Source organism: Crinia signifera, chromosome 6 (assembly GCF_055691185.1).
Source record: "Crinia signifera chromosome 6, ASM5569118v1, whole genome shotgun sequence".
NCBI classification, from domain to species: domain Eukaryota; kingdom Metazoa; phylum Chordata; class Amphibia; order Anura; family Myobatrachidae; genus Crinia; species Crinia signifera.
In genome coordinates this window covers 172,582,297-172,603,808 of record NC_139222.1, presented here as the reverse complement: position 1 = coordinate 172,603,808, position 21,512 = coordinate 172,582,297, and positions in this window count along the sequence as shown.

The window sequence follows — 21,512 nt, the reverse complement described above, 5'->3', positions numbered from 1 at the left end:
TAAAGGGTTAACAAACTTCCAAAATGCTGTTTTGAATACTGTGAGGGGTGTAGTTTTTGAAATGGCATCATTTATGGGGGTGTCTCACATACAAGTCCCTCAAAGTCACATCAGAACTGAACTGGTCCCTAAAAAAATCAGTGTTTGAAATTTTCTTGAAAATTTGAGAATTTGCTATTCATATTGTAAGCCTCCTAGTGTCCCAAAAAATTAAAAGGAAGTTGAAATAATGATGTCAACATAAAGTAGACATATGGTCTATGTTAGTTATTAACTATTTTGAGTGGTATGATTATTTGTCTCACAAGCAGAAAATTTAACATTTTGCAAATTGCTAAATTTAACATTTTTTTACGACATTTTGGTATTTTTCACAAAAAAAACACAGACTGCATCGACCCAAATTTACCACTAACTTGAAGTACAATGTGTCACGAAAAAACAATCTCAAAATCACTGGGATAAGTAAAAGCAAAAAAAAGTTATCCCCACTTAAGTGAGACATGTCAGATTTGAAAAAAAGGGCTCTGTCAGGAACGCCAAAACTGGCTCTGTCAGGAAGGGGTTAATTGCTCATTACATACATAGAATTATGCAATTTTGATCACTGGAGGTGCCCCTAGAAATAGAATATACAAGTACTTGCATTATAAATGGATGGGTGTAAGAGAACAAACAGCCATTTAAGAAAAAGGTTCTCATTTTTTGGGGCATACTTTTATAGTAATAGTCAAAAGATATGATATGATGATAAGATATTAAAATGTAACTTTTATTACTTTCTTAGGATAAAATACAATCTCTATTGAGTCACCAAACAGGTGGCTATGAGACGTGTAAATAAACCAAAATGAAACAAAACAAAACAAAAATGGAAATATATATATATATATATATATATATATATAGTGTGTTTGAAAAAAAAATGTCATTAAAATTGTGTACGTATCAATCGAATGGCTGTCTGTCGTTTGAAATATAGTGTAGTGGTAATAACACTTAATGAGAACAGAGAAGATGCCAAATATTGAGGAATTCAAGTACACAACAAGAAAAATCAAGTGATTCTACACACCCGGCTCCTACAGTATGTATAGTGTAATTTTCAGGCTTGCTGTATCAGGGAGTAGTACACATGGAGCTTGCGTGCATACACATATAGTCACATCAAATGGTGGTGGTGTTGTTTTAAATGTTAAATATACAGTGTATTGATTAATATACTCAGGTAACTGATTTTATCCTGGTATGATGGCTGTATTGGAACACCTTCTATAATGGGGATACAATGTATCAAAATACTGATAAGTGGTTACAACAATTTTAATGGGGATACAATGTATCAGAACACTGATAAATAGGTACAACCAGTGTTGCAAGTAAGGGGGTACGGCGTGGTACGGAGTACCTGTAAGAAATATGTTGCAGGTACGCAGTACCACTTACCTCCTGACCCACTGTCAATTCTATTTTTATTTTAAGCCTAAATATAATGCATCCGCAGCCCGCCCACCCAGCGTTATGAGTGGTGCTGTATGCAGCTACCGGCTACTGCTGATTTAGCCTGTCACACTGACAGGCATCAGCGGCGCCGACAGCATGAAGCGCAGGCTCCACAATTGTAAGCACAAGCTGCCCGGCTCTCCCCCAAGCAAGAGCAAACCCACCCCCAGCCATCCCTATTTCCCATTCCTTGTCCCCTGATGCCACGCCATTATTGTCATTTAGTCACTCCTCTAGCTTGTGTGACCACACCCCCTCATGACACATGGCCACACCCATTGTTGGTGGAGGCTATCAGTACCACCAAGAAAAAAATTCTACTTGCACCACTGGGTACAACAATTTTAGGGCATATTTATGCACTGCATGACTTGCTCATTATTGGTAATATCAGGGTTAGTATCAGAGATGAGGCCAGGTAAAAAGAAAGTATAACATGTGTATCCCAACCTTTCTACTGACTCCGTCTTCTTAGAACGGTCGGAGTTGAGAGCAGGAAAGGGCACACTATTATGAAAGTGAAAACCAGCAGCAGAGGTTTCACCAGTATTTGGTGTTAGGTTCACCCTGTTGTTATATTTCAAACATTGAAGGGTGAAGATGTGCCATCTGATAAATCAGCTGTGCTGGTATATAAAGAGTTAAAGAATAGATAAGAAGGAAATAAACAAGGGAAAGGAGAAGGAAATAAGAGAGCATAAAGGGTGAAAAATTGGAAATACACCGTGTTGGTTCCCGAGTCCTTTGCTGCTGACCGCCTTCATACACGATGAGCGGGCAGCCAGTGAGAGAGAGAGCCGGGACACATGGGTATCAGGCAAGAAGGAGTGTGGCATGCAGTGGGAATGGGCTGTCTGCGGTGTTAGATCAGCGCTGTTGTGTACACATTGCAGCGCTGAGATGCGCCGCCAGTCTGTGCTCTGTGCACTAGAAGAAGGGATAGAGATTCCTGTAGGTAGGGATGTGCCGCAGCCGGGAGGGTCAGTTGTCGGTGTTCTCCATGTGAGGGAGCCGCATACTGAGAGCAGCTTTATCCTAAGAAATTAATAAAAGTTAAATTTTAATATCCTATCATCATATCATATCTTTTGACTATTACTAAAAAAGTGTGCCCCAAAAAAAGAGAAATCGCTTTTTCTTAAATGGCTATTTGTTCTCTTACACCCATCCATTTATAATTTGAGTCCTCACAGCTAGATCCCACTTTATTGGCTACCTTGCTTGAGTCGACATTTGACCATGTTGACCCAATGCATGTCAACTATTTTCATTCGTCGACCTGCCCATCGATCAATAGTGGTTGACCTATTGATTGTTGACCTAGACACTGTCAACCTAATGACCGCGTACCCTTAAGTTGGTATTCCAGGACCAATTCAAGTTATTTATGGTAATGTAATAAGCAACAAAATGCGGTTGGCTGACAAATAATAAAAAAAAGTGTACAATAGGAAGTGCAGCCCTATCTATCATAACATACAGAAACTGAACCCTAAGCATGACAGATAAGAACAATTAATCAATCAAACCAATTCATTAAAAAAAAAATTGGCCTAAGGATGCCATAAAAAAAAAATGCTGATACTTTAGGGCACAATGATTCAAGAAGCACGGATAATAGTATGTTATTCATTTAAACAGGAAGATATACAATAAGAAAATTCCATAAGAGCTTTTAATAAATATATTTTATGGTACCCTTCAGAACAGAAAAAAAAAACATTAGCAAGAATTAATATCAGCTCAAGACAAACATCCACTGCAAAAGTAGACATATAGGGAAGGATAGACGATTACATCATATGATATAAGGTGAAGGTCTATAATGGAACTGCAACCACAAAATATTTATGTACTTAAGTGTGCCTAGAAAAGGGGAATTATTATACTGGACATACGTTTAGGCTATAACTCTGTTTAAGCTATAAGCAAACTCAGGGGATTTTGGCTGCCACCGCCTTGTCTTATTTCTGTTAGGTAGGAGATCTCTGGAATAAAATAAAGGATATAACAGGGACGAGAAGACAGACAGTAGATATATACAAAATGGTAGAATTAGCAAGTGAGCTTAGAACCATCATAAAAAGTAAGTAAGTAATTTAATACAGTTTTTATTAGATAGTCATGCCTCAGCACTTACATTAGACAGATACAAAGGAAAATAGTGTTACAGGCCCTTTAAACTAAATCTTTAAGATAATTATGCTTATATATATATATATATATATATATATATATATATATATATATATATATATATATATATAGCAAGTAGTCCAAGCAAGCAGTGGCACTCCGTAGGACTTCGTGAAAAAAAGTTTATTACTGAGTGTCCGACGTTTCGGGGACTGGATACCCCTTTATCAAGGGGTATCCAGTCCCCGAAACGTCGGACACTCAGTAATAAACTTTTTTTCACGAAGTCCTACGGAGTGCCACTGCTTGCTTGGACTACTTGCTACATCTACCTACCTGGAGGCACCCGAGGCAGCTGTTACTGATAGCGGAGTGCCAGGCTGAACATCTACCTATATATATATATATATATATATATATATATCATAATCATATGTAACATACTCACCTGTGTCCGTTACCCGTGTAGCCATTGCGGTATGAAGCCGGGCAGACTGACATCCAGTGCAGACATCACGAGTGTGTCACCAACTGCGCAACCACCCTGAAGCACACAGCATGTGAGGTACAGCGCCGTCCGGACTTTCTGCCGCCAGAGTGCAAGGTCATAAATCACAGGGAATCATTGCCATAGAAACTATGAACATAAAAAAAAGAAAAAACTGAAAAATATCACCAAAAGATTAAAATGACAATTAGATTAAAAATAGCAACTACATTCTCAAGTTTCATTACAAATATGTACATGAACAGAGAATTGCAATAAAGAGCATTTTTAAAATAGAAGGTTATGAAGTTATAAAGGGCACAATCTTAATTCACAGAAAACATTGCAACCCTAGTTACTCATTTAACTCCTTGGAGCTATTGTATCCAGGGAAAAAAATCCACCTGGATTCATCTTGCAGGAGTAATTTCCCCTGATTGCCACCCCTCAATGGCATAGGCACATGGTCAATTATTTTGGACCTACTGTACGGCTAGCAATACTATGCCCCATTGATACACAGGGCCTGGTCACAGGCTGGTCACTCATACTGTTCTTCAGAGCCAGCCTATGGTTGGCCATTCTTTCCTTCAATTGACATTTTGTCTTGCCCACGTAGGATAAACTACATGGGCAAGACAAAACATGAATTACAAACCTAGTGGAACAGGTAAAAGCATGCTTAATATGAATGTTACGTCCAGTATGTGGATGACTGACAAAGGTTCCTACAAATAAGGACCTACACTTAGTACAGCCCACACATCTGTAACACTCAGCCGGGCTCACTTATATAGAACTTCACTAGGAGATCACTTAGATTTCTCCCTCACTTATACGCTGGCATAATCTGCATCTTATTCAGATCAGGAAAGTCTTTATCGGACGTGACAATAGGCCTGAGTTTATTGGTGACAAGATTACTATCAACAGCAAATTGATTTATCCAAAGTATCTTAGAGGAAGGTAACTCATGTCTATTATGTGGATTCAAAACCACTTCCTTGATGTCTGTAAAACCTAATTTTTAATTTTAACGAGGTCGCTATGTCAGTAGCCCCACTGTTCAAATTTATCCTGCATAATGTCTACATGTTTTATGACCTGCTGAGGGTCACTCGTGATGCATTTTAGGACATGTGTTGTGCATTGTATGGTTGTACCCTGAAGACAAGCTAAAGCTCGAAACGGGTATCAGTGTTCACCTACTGTATATGCATTAAAGCATTGATGTCCTTCTAAGAAAATCCCTGAGTGCCACCTTCTTTGCCTATTTGTTCTATTGTTCGACTGGACAAGTCGCAAGAAGGCACCAGGGTAAGCTGTGGCTTTTACACTGCAGAGTGCCAAATTTATTTGCACTATATATATTTATTTGCACTATATATATAAATATAAATATATATATATATATATATATATATATATATATATATAAAAGGAAACATTACATCCAGAGGACATAGATGAGGCAGCACTCCTTTAGAAAATACAATAGAACTTTTAATTCATGTGGCAAAAGTTCATAGCCAGAGAGGACTGAGATGCAACTGATAGCATTACAAAGGCATGATAATCAGTGGATATAATCACCAAAGCGTAGCATAATCAGGCAGCAGTCAACGGAGCCGTTTCGGCTTATACAGCCTTCATCCTGGACTGACCCACAATCAATGAGTGCACCAGTCCAGTATATAAGGCTTCCACAGAATTGAATAAACTAGAAACACCAGTGTGAGTTAAGGGTGTTAGATGGTCATGGTGTCTGATGCTGACAGGGGACGCCCCCACCGGATCTCCATATATCGGATTTCCGGAGTGTAAACCAATCAAGTGGAACATATGACAACACACCCCTCCGGGCGCGTCATCAGCATTAAGATAATGAAGCAAGCTGGCGCCTGGCATCACCGTTAACAGGCACACACAACCCGTGTTGCCTGACAGCTGAGCGCACTGGCGTCTGACGTCACTGCGTCAATAGGCGTCCAGCGTTACCTAGTAACCCGGCGCCGCAGCTGAAGGCCGTAGTGTGCCATGCCCGCACATGCGCACCAGCTCTGGGGATCCTGTTAATGTCCATAGTCAGTGGAGGTCCACCCCCGGGGTGACGTGGCCACATGCATCGCCCGGTAACCCCGCAGCTCCAGAGCTCAGCACACTCCTGCACTGGCAATGGAGGCGGGTCTCATCGGGATCTCAATGTGCATACAGGGCACAATCAGCCACCTCATAGGGGTTATAAGGACACATCGTGACCAAGTCATATGCCATTCGGATCCACCATATATACCCCGGTGCCCTGCAGCATCTGTCAGTTGTCACAGTAGTGACAGTGGCAGTGCCAGGTCTTATTAGGGCATGAAGGTGGGTGTGGTGTGGCAAAATATTAGACCGGGTCAATCAAATCGGACACAAGAGTTATGTCATAGACAGTAATCAATCAGAAAGGAATATGAAAATAAAGTGGATGTTTACCGTACGGGCTACCCTGATGTCAGCCTGACCCTGGACCATCCATAACCCTGGACAATAGTATATGTAAAAAATATATAGGAAAAATATACCGAAAACAGATACATAGAAAAATACATGAAAAAATCTAGGAAATAATGAAGAGTACATATCTAATAAAGAATCAAAAAAAAAAAGAATAATAAAAAAAAGAGAATCAAAAAACGCTCATTCATCATGGGAGTAAAGCCATGTATATAGGGTATAATCATACTCATAATCATAGGTAGACTGATAGGGAGAATTCTTCATTCAAGCCCAGTGGTGACAGTGTGTTGAGTTTACGTATCCACTGGCATTCTCTCTGTAGCAATAGCCTATGTCGATCACCACCTCTCCTCACCGGCATGAAGGTGAAGTCTCGCACGGAATGTCCAGCAGAATAAAAATGTCGAGCCACTGGGGGTGTAGCAGAGTCTACACTGACAAGGGCCTTTTTAATTGAGGATCTATGCATTGAGATGCGCTCTTTCACCATTCTAATGGTTTTCCCCACATACAATTTTCCACAGGGGCAAGCGATAACATAGATGATGAACTTTGATTCACAGTTAAGGCGATGAAATATTTTATGCTGCATCTTGGTAATTGGGTGAAGGAAATATGTCCCTGTAGTCAAAAATGGGCAATTCACACATCCCGTGCATTTGTATGCACCCGGCGATCTATTCAGCCACATCCTGCTGGTGTTAGGAGATGGGCTGATGTCCGAATAGGTGATGCGTTGTTTGACGTTTGGACTACGTTTATAGCTGAACAAAGGTAACTGTTGACAATCAGGTCCAAGCACGGGATCTGTGCTGATAATATGCCAATTCTTAGTGATGGCTGATTTCATAATTCCAGACAAGGTAGAATATGTTGTTGGAAAGACTACCCTGCTCAATTTGTCGGACTTGGATCTTGAGGTAGAGGTTAGGAGTGTCTCTCGATCAATGTCCATACACTTATTGACTGCCATCTCTACCTCTGATTTCTCATACCCACGATCCAGGAATTTTTTTGCCATCAGTTGCAAATCCCTGAGTAAATCATTGGGTTCAGAGGTGATCCGAGTCACCCTGATCAACTGGGAAAAAGGAAGACCACGTTTAAGTGGGGCGGGGTGAAAGCTGGAGTGTGCCAATAAAGTATTTTTGTCGTTTTTTTTCACAAAGACCTTGGTTGCATATTTGTCTTGTAGTGCTGTTACCGTCACATCCAGGAAGTCCATGGTGTTCTCATGATAATTATAGGTAAAGCGAATGCGACCAGGTAGTTGATTTAAATGAGTGACAAATAATTCCAGTTGAGTTTTGCTACCCGTCCAAACCAAAAATAGATCATCTATAAATCTGCTGTAAAAGGTGATGTATTTGGAGAAGGTGGGATTAGACATAATGTTTGACCTTTCATAACTGTACATGAATAAATTTGCATACGATGGGGCCATGTTTGACCCCATCGCTGTACCAGATAACTGTAAATAAAAAGCATTATTAAACAGAAAATAGTTTTTGTGTAGTATGATATTCATTAACAGAATGAGATAGTCAACCGGTGGACCATTGTAATAGGGGCTTTCAGTCAGGATCTCACGTACAGCAGCTGTACCTTCCTCGTTGGATATATTGGTGTACAGACTGCTGACGTCTAGTGTCACCAGTAAACTATCGGGGGGTGGTTTGCCCAGGCTACGGAGTTTTAAGAGGAAATCCGTGGTGTCTTTAGTAAAATAAGGGGTATTCACCACCACCGGCTGCAAATGATAATCCACAAACTGCGAAAAAGTTTGGCCTAGTGACCCCCTGGCCGAGATTATGGGTCTGCCAGGAGGGGCCACTAGGCTCTTGTGGATCTTTGGAAGTATATAAAGCAGTGGAATTTTGTGGAACTCCTGAGTCAAAAATTCAGCAGTGTTTTCATCGATCCACCGATTGGATACCCCAACGGATATTGCCGCATCTACCTCTTTTTTATAGGTAGATGTGGGGTCAAAGGTCAGGCGTTTATAACACACAGGGTCGTTCAATTGTCTCATGACCTCAGTAATATATTCATTCTTATTTAATATTACAATGCCCCCGCCTTTGTCGGCAGGGCGAATCACGATACTGGTATTGTCATGGAGTGACCGTATTGCTTGTGTTTCAGATACCGAAAGATTGGATCTTGGTGATTTCATGTTTTTTTGTCCAATCTCAATCTGATTCCTGACCAATCTAAAAAATGTATGAATCGAAGGATTGATCGTCGGCGGATCAAACAGACTAGGCCCTTTAAACGGGCCCCTTTCTACTGGTGTTGGTGCGTGTTTTTTAAAGAAGTCCATAATATTCAATTTTCTCTGAAATTTATACAATTCCACATCTATGTCGACCCAATTACCAAGATGCAGCATAAAATATTTCATTGCCTTAACTGTGAATCAAAGTTCATCATCTATGTTATCGCTTGCCCCTGTGGAGAATTGTATGTGGGGAAAACCATTAGAATGGTGAAAAGCGCATCTCAATGCATAGATCCTCAATTAAAAAGGCCCTTGTCAGTGTAGACTCTGCTACACCCCCATTGGCTCGACATTTTTATTCTGCTGGACATTCCGTGCGAGACTTCACCTTCATGCCGGTCGATCATATACCACCACTGAGGAGAGGTGGTGATCGACATAGGCTATTGCTACAGAGAGAATGCCAGTGGATACGTAAACTCAACACACTGTCACCACTGGGCTTGAATGAAGAATTCTCCCTATCAGTCTACCTATGATTATGAGTATGATTATACCCTATATACATGGCTTTACTCCCATGATGAATGAGCGTTTTTTTATTCTCTTTTTTTTTTATTCTTTTTTTTTTTGATTCTTTATTAGATATGTACTCTTCATTATTTACTAGATTTTTTCATGTATTTTTCTATGTATCTGTTTTCGGTATATTTTTCCTATATATTTTTTACATATACTATTGTCCAGGGTTATGGATGGTCCAGGGTCAGGCTGACATCAGGGTAGCCCGTACGGTAAACATCCACTTTATTTTCATATTCCTTTCTGATTGATTACTGTCTATGACATAGCTCTTGTGTCCGATTTGATTGACCCGGTCTAATATTTTGCCACACCACACCCACCTTCATGCCCCTATGAGACCTGGCACTGCCACTGTCACTACTGTGACAACTGACAGATGCTGCAGGGCACCGGGGTATATATGGTGGATCCGAATGGCATATGACTTGGTCACGATGTGTCCTTATAACCCCTATGAGGTGGCTGATTGTGCCCTGTATGCACATTGAGATCCCGATGAGACCCGCCTCCATTGCCAGTGCAGGAGTGTGCTGAGCTCTGGAGCTGCGGGGTTACCGGGCAATGCATGTGGCCACGTCACCCCGGGGGTGGACCTCCACTGACAATGGACATTAACAGGATCCCCAGAGCTGGTGCGCATGTGCGGGCATGGCACACTACGGCCTTCAGCTGCGGCGCCGGGTTACTAGGTAACGCTGGACGTCTATTGACGCAGTGACGTCAGACGCCAGTGCGCTCAGCTGTCAGGCAACACGGGTTGTGTGTGCCTGTTAACAGTGATGCCAGGCGCCAGCTTGCTTCATTATCTTAATGCTGATGACGCGCCCGGAGGGGTGTGTTGTCATATGTTCCACTTGATTGGTTTACACTCCGGAAATCCCATATATGGAGATCCGGTGGGCGTCCCCTGTCAGCATCAGACCCAATGACCATCTAACACCCTTAACTCACACTGGTGTTTCTAGTTTATTCAATTCTGTGGAAGCCTTATATACTGGACTGGTGCACTCATTGATTGTGGGTCAGTCCAGGATGAAGGCTGTATAAGCCGAAACGGCTCCGTTGACTGCTGCCTGATTATGCTACCCTTTGGTGATTATATCCACTGATTATCATGCCTTTGTAATGCTATCAGTTGCATCTCAGTCCTCTCTGGCTATGAACTTTTGCCACATGAATTAAAAGTTCTATTGTATTTTCTAAAGGAGTGCTGCCTCATCTATGTCCTCTGGATGTAATGTTTCCTTAAAAATTATTTTCAAAAGGATCTGCACCCGTCCAAATTCCAAGTATTAATGAGTGCTATCCCCACAAGTTTCCATATATATATATATATATATATATATATATATATATATATATATATATATATATATATATATATATAGGCTACTTTATTGGAAATATCAAAATTCTGAAGGATCACACATTTAAACATTCCTATTGTGTTTGTTATATTGTCCATGGGGCATTGTTTTATTAAATTATGTTTTTAATTGAGTGTAATCATTCATAGCGCACTCTGAATTTGTTATTTTTATCTCTATTACTCTTTCGGGTCCTTTCTAACAGGGGACTCTCAGAGGTGCTGCTAATCATACCGTGTGCGCAGTTTGGGTTATTTATGTGTCTGTTTGTCTATCTTCTGTTAGTTATCCCTTACTGCTGCAGTCTTAAAATGCCACTGTTCAAAGATAGGACTAAAGGTGCCCATACACGTTACAATTATTGTATCCAATATTGGATACAATATCGCATCTCATCGCATCTCGGTTTTGCGATAAGATGAGATGACATCTAGTACAAAAAGTATGCGCAGCACACACTTTTTGTACTAGATCTCATCTCATTTTATCGCAAAACCGAGATGTGATGAGATGCGATATTGTATCCAATATTGGATACACTAATTATAACGTGTATGGGCACCTTAAGAGGAATTACAATGTTAAGAGTATTTTCGTAGAGGAGGAATATGAGTTGGATATGGAGGATGATGGAGAGGATTACTTTGGCTATCTGAATACTCTGGAGAAATTAGCTGTTAGAGAGCTCAAAGGATGGTACGACATAAGGACTTTGGAGAAGTACCTAGAGGATGGTAGAATACCCAGAGGTCTGAAGCTACAAAAATCAACAACTTATGGTAACGATAACCCCGTTTTTCTGAAGACCTGGAACTCAATTCTCGATGATTGTGCTACAAAATTGATGGCATCCCTGGTAGCTGAAAGGAAAAATGAATTGACAATTCTGGAAAATGAAATGGGCAAAATTGAGAGCCTGCTGTCCAAGTTTGACACTAGTGAAGAGTTTAAAAGGGATATCGCTGACCTCCAGTCTAAATTGGATAATTTAGAAAAGGACATTATCCAGTGAAAACAAAGAATATTTACAGTATACGTGATAAAAGGTATTACATCAGTGGTCATATCCACATTTGGCCAAATGACAATAAAAGTCTAGATCTCCCACAGATGAAATTTCATCAAGATAATAACAATCCCAATTGGGAGAAACCCAGACCCAAAGTGATCAAGTAGCTGGAAAGGTGTACCAAATGGCTGACGCGTTTCGCTGCCCCTGCAGCTTGAAAAAGCTGCAGGGGCAGCGAAACGCGTCGGCCATTTGGTACACCTATCCATCTGCTTTATCACTTTTTCACCACCATCAGTCTGTGCCCACCAGCAGAGCTTCTAAAACTCGATTCCCACTGGGACCACAAAAACCCCCTGGAGTGCGGGACCCTAGGACGGGCATTACCATCTTTTGTGGAGGAACGCCACCTCTGTAATACTGCCGAACCAGGACCCCACATCCACACAATCTTTGGGGCGACTCCGAACCTACTACCATCAATCTTTGGGGCGACTCCGATACCCAATTACCACGGAGACAACACAGTGGCACATCCATCCCATTCCACTGTTTACCCACTACTAAGGAACCATTTCCTTTTGGGCCCAAAAGAGGATAGGACACAGCTGATTTGAGGTGACCTTTTCGGGACTTTCATCCCCCTCTATACAAAATACTGCAGCACTCTTTTCTTGCATTTGCACAATGTATTTTTACATGTTACCAGTATTTATCAATACTTTTTATTCTTAAAGCCACAGGCTTAAGAAGTGTGCACCTATATTATCCTGTGAATATATATATATATTTTTTACTATAATAAATACCCATGTTTTATTTCATGCATGACTGAATAGTACTGTATAGCGCAACCACCCAATCCTTTCCTCTTTTTTGCTGTAAGGGTGTGACACCCCTTTTTCAGGTTGCAGCTTGGCAAGGCATACCCATATTGGCGCCCCTTATAGATACCTAGGTATCCTTTTCTGCAGTCACATTAATCACTTTGACATCTTCATAGACTTGAACAAGTATATCAGGAACCTCACGGTTCAAATACATTTTTTAAAGAATCAAACTCACCCCGTCAAAATGTTGGAATCTAAACCTTTAGTTGCTCCAACTTCTCACTTTTACCCAGTAGAATCTAGGGGTAGTCATTTAGATATCTTCTTTGAAGCCATTCAGGAAGATTTCAGGACCATCAAACCAAAAAAACACTTTGTAAAGAACCTAACTACACTTGAAAGTAAGGCACTGAATATACTGAAAAAGGATGAGAACACCATCATTAAAACAGTGGACAAAGGTGGGGCTGTGGTACTGCAAGATAAAACCAACTATTTGATCGAAGCTAACAAAATCCTTAATGACGACACCACTTATAAGAAACTGCCATCGAACCCCACAATAGGGTTTCAAGCTGAGCTGGAGATTCTACTAACTACAGGCCTACAGGATGGAGTTATTTATAAAGAAGAATTCGACTATATGAATGTGAAACACCCCATTCTCCCCATCTTTTATCACATCCCAAAAGTCCATAAAGACCAGTCAGAACCCCCGGAACGCCCTATAATAGCGGGTGTTAAGTCACTTACCTCCAACCTGTCGCATTTTCTCGACCTTAAACTACAGCCCTACGTCTTGCAAAATGCCTCCCATTTGAAGGATAGCTCCTCTGTATTACAACTCTTAAAAGGAAAGGATGTGCAGGGAATATACTCTTCCATTCCACACAGTAAGGGACTACAATCAGTATTTTACGAAATGACCTTGAGAATTCGGTATCTGAAATTAGTTTTTTAACAAACAGCATAAAATACATCTTAAGCCACAATTTCTTTGAGTTCAACGGGGACTTTTTTCTTCAACAGCAAAGGACGGCAATGGGGACCAAATTTGCACCGGCATATGCCAACTTGCATATGAGGGCCTGGGAAGAACAACACATTTCTGGTTCACGGTTTGAAAATAACATTATAACCTACAAACGTTATATTGACAATTTCCTCTTCATTTGGCACGGGGATGAGTCCAGTATTTCGAAGTTTATGACATACATTCACGATAATGATTTCAATTTGAAATTTACATACAAATCAAATCCCTCGAAGATTGACTATCTCGATCTTGAATTGGAAGGTAGGCCCGGAGATGAAATATTAACACGCACGCATTTCAAAATGGTGGATGCAAATAGTTTCATTCCGGCAACAAGTTGCCATTTCCCAGCCTGGAAAAGCAGTGTGCCATACGCACAATTCTTAAGAATAAGAAGAAATTGCAGCGTAGATAGTGAGTTTTGGTCCCAATCACAACTTTTGTTTGATCGGTTTATCAAAAGAGGCTACAAGATGAAATTCGGAAGAAGCAAGACAAAAAGCTTTTTTACAAGTGAGAGATGAACTACTGGTAAAATCCTTAAGACCATAGAAAGAATTCAAATGTAGGCCATTTGTAACACAATATAATTGCGAAAACCATCAAATCAAAAGAATCTTGGAAAAACATTGGACCACTCTGTTACGGGATCCCATTTTGGGACATCTTCCCCCCAGACCCAATTTGGTTTATCGTCGGGCGAAGAACTTAAAGTCTCTCTTGGCACCCAGCAAATTGAAACCAACACCTCCGTCCACTGCTAAGGGACCCCATTTTCTTAATAAAAAACGGGCGTGACACCCTGCAACAAGTGTATTTGTTGCCCCTTTCTTGAGAAATCCTAATTTCACCATGCCTTTGAGAACGGCAATGAATACAAAATAGGCGAAGCTGTTACTTGTAATTCAGATTATGTTGTCTATACGATCTCCTGTAGTTGCAATCTGAACTACATAGGTAAGACCATAAGGCAGGCAAAAATACGAGTGCAGGAGCAAATGAGAAATATTAAGAATAAGGTAAAGGTTCACAGTTTACCCAGACACTATCTTGAGAAACATCAATCTTTGGTGACTAAAGACAACTTCAAGTTTACAATCCTGGAGCGTGTACCGGTGAATACCAGGGGGGGGAATAACAGAGGTCAAGAACTGATTGGAAAAGAAAGTTTTTGGATTTACACCCTAGACTCTCTCAGCCCTAAAGGTCTAAATGAAGGAGTAGATATAGTGGCATTTCTTCAGATTCACAGTTAGATCGCTCCTGTGTCTTACAGCAATATTTAATAGTGATGGATAACATCTAGGTTAGGCCCATAGGCTAATCTAGATGGATCCTGTCTTTGACACAATTTTTTCTTTCTATGAGGAGAGATTATTAATATCTTTTCACTTTCTTTAACTTTAGCACAAATTCACTTATTCCTTCCTTTTTTTCTGTTTTTTCCTAGTCCCTACGCATTTGTAACTCTTTTTCCCAGGGTTGGGATAAGTGTAATGTATTCTGCAAACAGCGCCTTAACCCCTTAGGGACTGTTGTTTATTATGTAGTATCGACATGTAAATTCAAATATGTATGATCTCAGTGTAAATGGGAAAGTGATCAAGCACTTCTTGAGGTAATGATAGATTAAGTACCCATAAGCCATCTCACAAAGATTTAGGATTTTTAAGGACCTATTTCCAATTTTTTATTGAGCCAAGCATGTAATATTGAGTTATAATCACTTGATGTATAAAAATTCACAGATATATTAATAGATATAATCACTTTATGTATTCTTTATAAAATTTACATTAATATATCTAAAAAAACTCACATTAACACTTCTAAATAATTTATAACACTGCCCTTATGCTTTATAAGAGAAACAAGGACAATAGGTACTGTAGGTTTCAATGTATAGTAATTAGTGTTCATCTTAATTAGGCTCCAATATTAAACTTCACGTAGATAATACTAAGTCTTTCATTATGTTTATTTGGTACTTGTTTCCTAGTACGGCGCCACCGATTTTAATTGTATGAAATCGCAAAAATCGGGTCGATCGCATCACATGCAACGAAATCGCATGCGATGCGATCGACCCGACCGATCCGATTTTTACATTGGACCTAATGTTAAATGCCCCCCAGATCCCATTTTTCATTGTATGCCCCCCATTGTTAATGCCACGCCATGATCAACGCCAGCCCGAAGTGTGACGAGCGCAGCAAGCCCGCGAGGGGCGGCGGTACGCGTCCTCCAACCTTTTCATACCCCCACTATCCATGTCGGCGTGGAGTTGATTTTATATAGTGTGGCGAGTGTAGCGAGCCACCGTGCCCGAAGTGTGGAGAGTGCTGCGCGCCCCGCGAGCGGAAATGCATTAATTCAGACTTATTACGCGTCCACTCGCCACGCTTCGGGCTCGGTGGCTCGCTGCACTCGCCACACTATATAAAATCAACACCATGCCGACGTGGAGAGTGGGGGTATGAAAAGGTCGGAGGACGTGTACCGCCGCCCTTCGCAGGCTTGCTGCGCTCGCCACGCTTCGGGTTGACATTGATTGTGGCGTTGCGTTAACAATGGGGGGGCATTTGATAAGGTATGCGAAGGGACCCGACGGGCACCGTGCTAGGACACAAGTACCGTTTATTTTTTTAAGTTCAACCTTTATAGTGAAATAGCTGTGCTCATTTGTGGACATTTAGTAGGATAATTACTTATAATTATAGCCACATCCCATTCACTTTGTAGAGACACCAGATATAATAGTTATTGTGGTATGCTTTCCATTACATAAGTATCTTGGAATGCAGATTCAGTTCCGGGATTGAACAGCAATAATCATTCGGATTAGAGGACGTTACGTCACTTCCGCCCCTGTAGTCTCCGGGGCTCAGCGCTGAACGGCGCTCCGCACATTATTGGCGGCAGGCAATACTTTGCCCAGCTTAAACGATAACTTCGGTGGCCGCAGATTCTCCATATGAATTGTTTGTATTCACCCTAAATATAGTGATTCCAATATTTTTTAGTAATGGAACGCAGATGCGTTCCTCTGGTATAATTAAAGATGGCCCCCAAATGGAACGCATGGCGGGATCGCCATGCGTTCTACGGCTCAATTAAGTAATTTCAAGAATTTTTTTTTGTTTTTTTTTAAGTTGATAAAAATAGGTGTGCTACTGTATATTGCCCTTGCTTTATACTCCCACATAGCCATTTATTATATTTGAGTTTAACTCCATTAAAGTGTATTTCCATGCTAAAGAGATCTTCCTGTGACCCAGTCATATGTGAGTTTCTGCCTACCTTTGCTCTGTGTTTTAATCACTGTCACATGTCAGATTTGATTGTATGTATATACTGATTGGGAACCCCGTTGGTTTGTTTCATAGATGGGCTTTCACTTTGGGGATTAATACTCCCATTCAATCCATCTCAGAGGTCAAGAATTCTGTGGGTAGTGCCATACCCTACTCTAAATGTTTTTTTGAACAATCATTTGGCTTGTAAGTAGAAATACTTTCAAATAGTCTGTCATTTATCAAAAAGGGAATTTATATTTATACAAATATACACCTTTTTTGTCCAGACCCATTTCAATTGTATCAACATTTATGAATGCTGTTCTCACCATTGCTGCGTATTTGAATTCTGTCTTTTATGAAGGTAATTTTTCATCTATGTGTATAATTATAATGCTGGACATTTCCTGCATTATGACTCTACCTGTTTATCTCAATTAGAACCACATGTAAGAAAGTACAGTATGTATACACATTTGATTGAATTATTTGTATTATAATCTACAGTGGTCTTATTGAATTCAATGCTCTCTGAGACCCTGATGAAGTCAATTCATTGACGAAACGCGTTGGGACGGCTACTTTATTTGGAAAGAACAAAATTCTGAAGGATCACAAATTTAAACATTCTTATTGTGTTTGTTATATTGCCCATGGGGCATTGTTTTATTAAATTATGTTTTTAATTTTAATTGAGTGTAATCATTCATAGCGCACTCTGAATTAGTTCTTTATATATATATATATATATATATATATATATATATATATATACACACAGTATATATGTATATATATATATATACTGGCAAGCTTGATGTTTTAATTCTCGATGTATGTGAGCGCTTATTTTGCATAGTAAAATTGTTACCTTTTACATACTCATTGGTGCGCTTTTTCCTTTCTCTTTTCTGCTGAGGTGCTCAGGTTTGGTTGTGCTGAGGTGCTCGGTTTGGTTTTGCAAATAGCATTACTTGATAGCATTATTTGATCTTTAGCCTTTTGTTTTAAGCCTAACTACTCACCGATGCCCATGGTGTGACCGGAATACCCCTGTCTGTGGTGGGCTCCTGGATCTAACCACAGTTTATTTTTCTTAAACTTCATGTCCTCTACCCCCCCATCCCTGAACCGCTTTCAGGGTGTAGTGGCCAGACCCCTTTTTTGGGCCTCCGGGACCCCCACGGGGGTGATAGCGGTGTTTTACCCCACACAGTATTTTAAATCGTATGTGTACCAAGATTGGTGTAAATTGCTTCAGGCATTCCATAGTTATGCTGGAACAAACATACACACATACATACATCCATTTTTATATATCGGTAAAAATCTGAATTGTATATATTTTAATTGTGTATAAACATGCAATGTATATTTTATATTAAAGTTTGTATCTTTTGGGGGGCGTGGCTTGACTGAGTGCAGTAGCGGACGCGTCTGGCTAGGGCTCCGTTGATATCTGCTGAAAATCCTTCCCTAGGGACCGGGGACCTCCCGCTCCCTTTCACTTACCCTCCGGCGCCTGCGCTGTCTCCTCTGTGCCATCCGTGGCTCTCCTGCACGATCTGAGTCGTCTGCTGCGGCGGCTTGGGCCTCTCTCTCCCTGTGCTGCTAGGTGCCATCTTGGCTTCCTCCCCCCTGGTGGCTCCGTGTGTGTAACACTGTCTACCGGTGGCATCTGTGGCTTGACGCACCGCTGCGGGGTACATCTTCCCCACTTGATCTGGCTGTGTCTCCTTGCGCTAAAGTTGGGGATTATTCTGTTGCAGATATCTTCGTTCTGGGACCTCATCTTTGTTCAGGAGTACACTCCGACGTGCTGTAAGCCTGCTTCTCTTGTATCCCCACCGCACACTGTGGAGAACCCTGTCAGCGTGCTAGCCGCTGACGTTTAATTGGCCTTTAGACTGTGAGTGGTGTCTTTCCTCTATAACCACTTAAATTGAGTTATGGAGGGCTCTATTCAGCAGATCCTCCACTTCATTGCTGCCTCAACTGAGAGGCTCCTCCAGTTATGTGATAATACCCCGGGGGGATAATATTTCTACATGCTGTATATGTAGTCGGAGCTGTGATGGCATTGTGCAGGAATATAACGCACCACCTGCAAATACTGTTTCCATTAATATGGTAGCCTATTCCCACCAAATATTACAAGCTACGCATGTTTCTACTGGAGCTCTTCTTCCCCTTCCTACTGAAGTGCAGGGAGATATGCTCCCCATCTCCTCCACTACTGCTGAGAATGCTGCTGGAGAGAATGGAAATATGTTTCACCCTTCAACTCCTATGAACTGCATGGTGCCTATGTATACAAATATCCTGAATGTGCCTTCTTTGAGGGCCCTCATCGAGTATCCTTGTAACTTCATCTATGTATGCTCTGATCAGGCTGTGCTACAACCACCTCAATTTCTCCTGCCGGCAGTTGCACAAATCCTTATTTTATGTACTTTCTATGGACATGCTCCTGCATATTTCCGTGAGACTGGATCTGCTTTATACGGTGCACTTTTGTCATGTCTTGGATTTGATAAATGGCTTGACTAACTACAGTATCATTGCATACCAGCCTTCATTACTTCGTATACTTTTTCTCTTTTCTAGATCGTTGCTTTTTTATTAATGTACTTTTTTCGTATATCCTGTTTAACTGTATTACTTGCATTGGGCGGGGGGGGGGTTGTATGGATATCCTGTTTAATTGTATTACTTGCATTGGGGGGCGGGGGGGGGGGGGTTGTATGGATTGTTGAATAACTGCTGTGATACTCCAGATTGGTATAATGCTTATCAGTTACTAGATGGGAAGATACTGTAGGTGTTGATACTGTGGCCGACTTATCATCCTGCAAGGCAGCACTCAATATACCTTGTTAATATTTGTCCATTGCCCCAGATGGTCCATATTATAGTTATCCTTCTGTTTGGTGGGAGGGTGGGTGGGCGGGCTGGGTGGGAGGGGGTATATTAGGTTTTGCAGGTGTAGGTTAGCTAAGATAATAATGTCATATCCTATTTTTGATGTAGAGTCAATTTAGATCTAGCTAAATGCCACTAATCTACTCCCTCTTATAGATATAGCTTTAGCACTAGCACTAGCTCCTTGACAAAGGGACCCACGTATCCCGAAACGTTGGAATTACCTGTTGGTGACCATCTTAATACACTTTCTGTGAAAAATCTCCCTGGAGAGCCGCTGTTTGATTCATTGCTCATCTATACCTATTTGTTCGGAGGGCACCAGGGTACTGAGACTCGGGATTTGGGAGTGCCAGGCCACATCCACACACACACATATATATGTATATATATATAATGAATCCAATGAGACACGTCACTCCAGGTCTAGTAAATTCAAAACATCGTTTATCTGGTGCCTACGGCGTTTCGGGACAAGCCCGTCATGGAGAGATGTATATATATATATATATATATATATATATATATATATATATATCATTTCCTCGAGGTGGCACTCTGTGTACAGGCTGGAATTTTAAGTGGTGGTAAAGTAGATGACGCTGGTGCCCTCCATGGAAGTGGATGCAAGGCAGTACTTAAATATGGTCGACAGGACAGCGGCACTCAGAAATAAAACACCAACAGCAGTTTGTGTAAACCGACGTTTCAAGGCCGTCAGGCCTTTTTATCAAGGTGCAAAAGAGATGAAGACATACACAAACAAACAGACATAAATACCTTAGAGACCTGTTCACGTCTCCCGCCGCAACCCTCCGGGCGTCTGATGATGATGTCACCTCATTGGAGTGTCACAGGAGACGTGAAGCGATCCTGTATAGCATGAAACAAAATTGAACCAATAAGTGAAGACCAAGAGTAACCATAGTGATAACATGTATAACAACAAAAACAGATTAAAAATAGCAATCTTGGATGTATAAAAGTAGTGAGTGTGCCGGTATAGCAACTCGATGAGTTAGTAAAATTACAGGCTGTGTCTCTTTTGCTAACACAGCAACATAAGTATAACACAATGCACACATGTAAATGAGAAGACCTGGCAGGTACAGTAAGACCGCATCTTGGCAAACAGCCTAACACAAGCCCATTCAGACGTCGCCAACGGACCCGGTTCAATCGGACAGTTATGGACACTGAATCCTCTGGTACTGAAGTATCTTCAGCAAGTGAAAGAGAAGGGGAACAGAATTCCACACATCTTCTCCCTTTAGGGGTCCCACCCCGCGGCATCCGGGAAATTCTGGAGGAAATATACGAGGCGGGGGGGCCAGAACCAGAGATCGAGGGGTCAAAACTCGTTATCAACCCATTCGTCAACCAAGGAAGTTGTTTTCAATCTGTCCGCCCATTATCTCAGCACTACAGAATTATAAGTTTTATCCAAAGGCCTAAACTTCGTACCTACCAATAAACCTGATCTGTTTACAATAAAAGTGGAACAGCTAAAATTAATTCGTCAATTAAAGCTACATGAATTTTTTCAAGACAAGCAGATGGACCAAGGACTTACTCAATCTAATGCTTTTCCAACCTCCTTGAGACCAAAATCCAAATT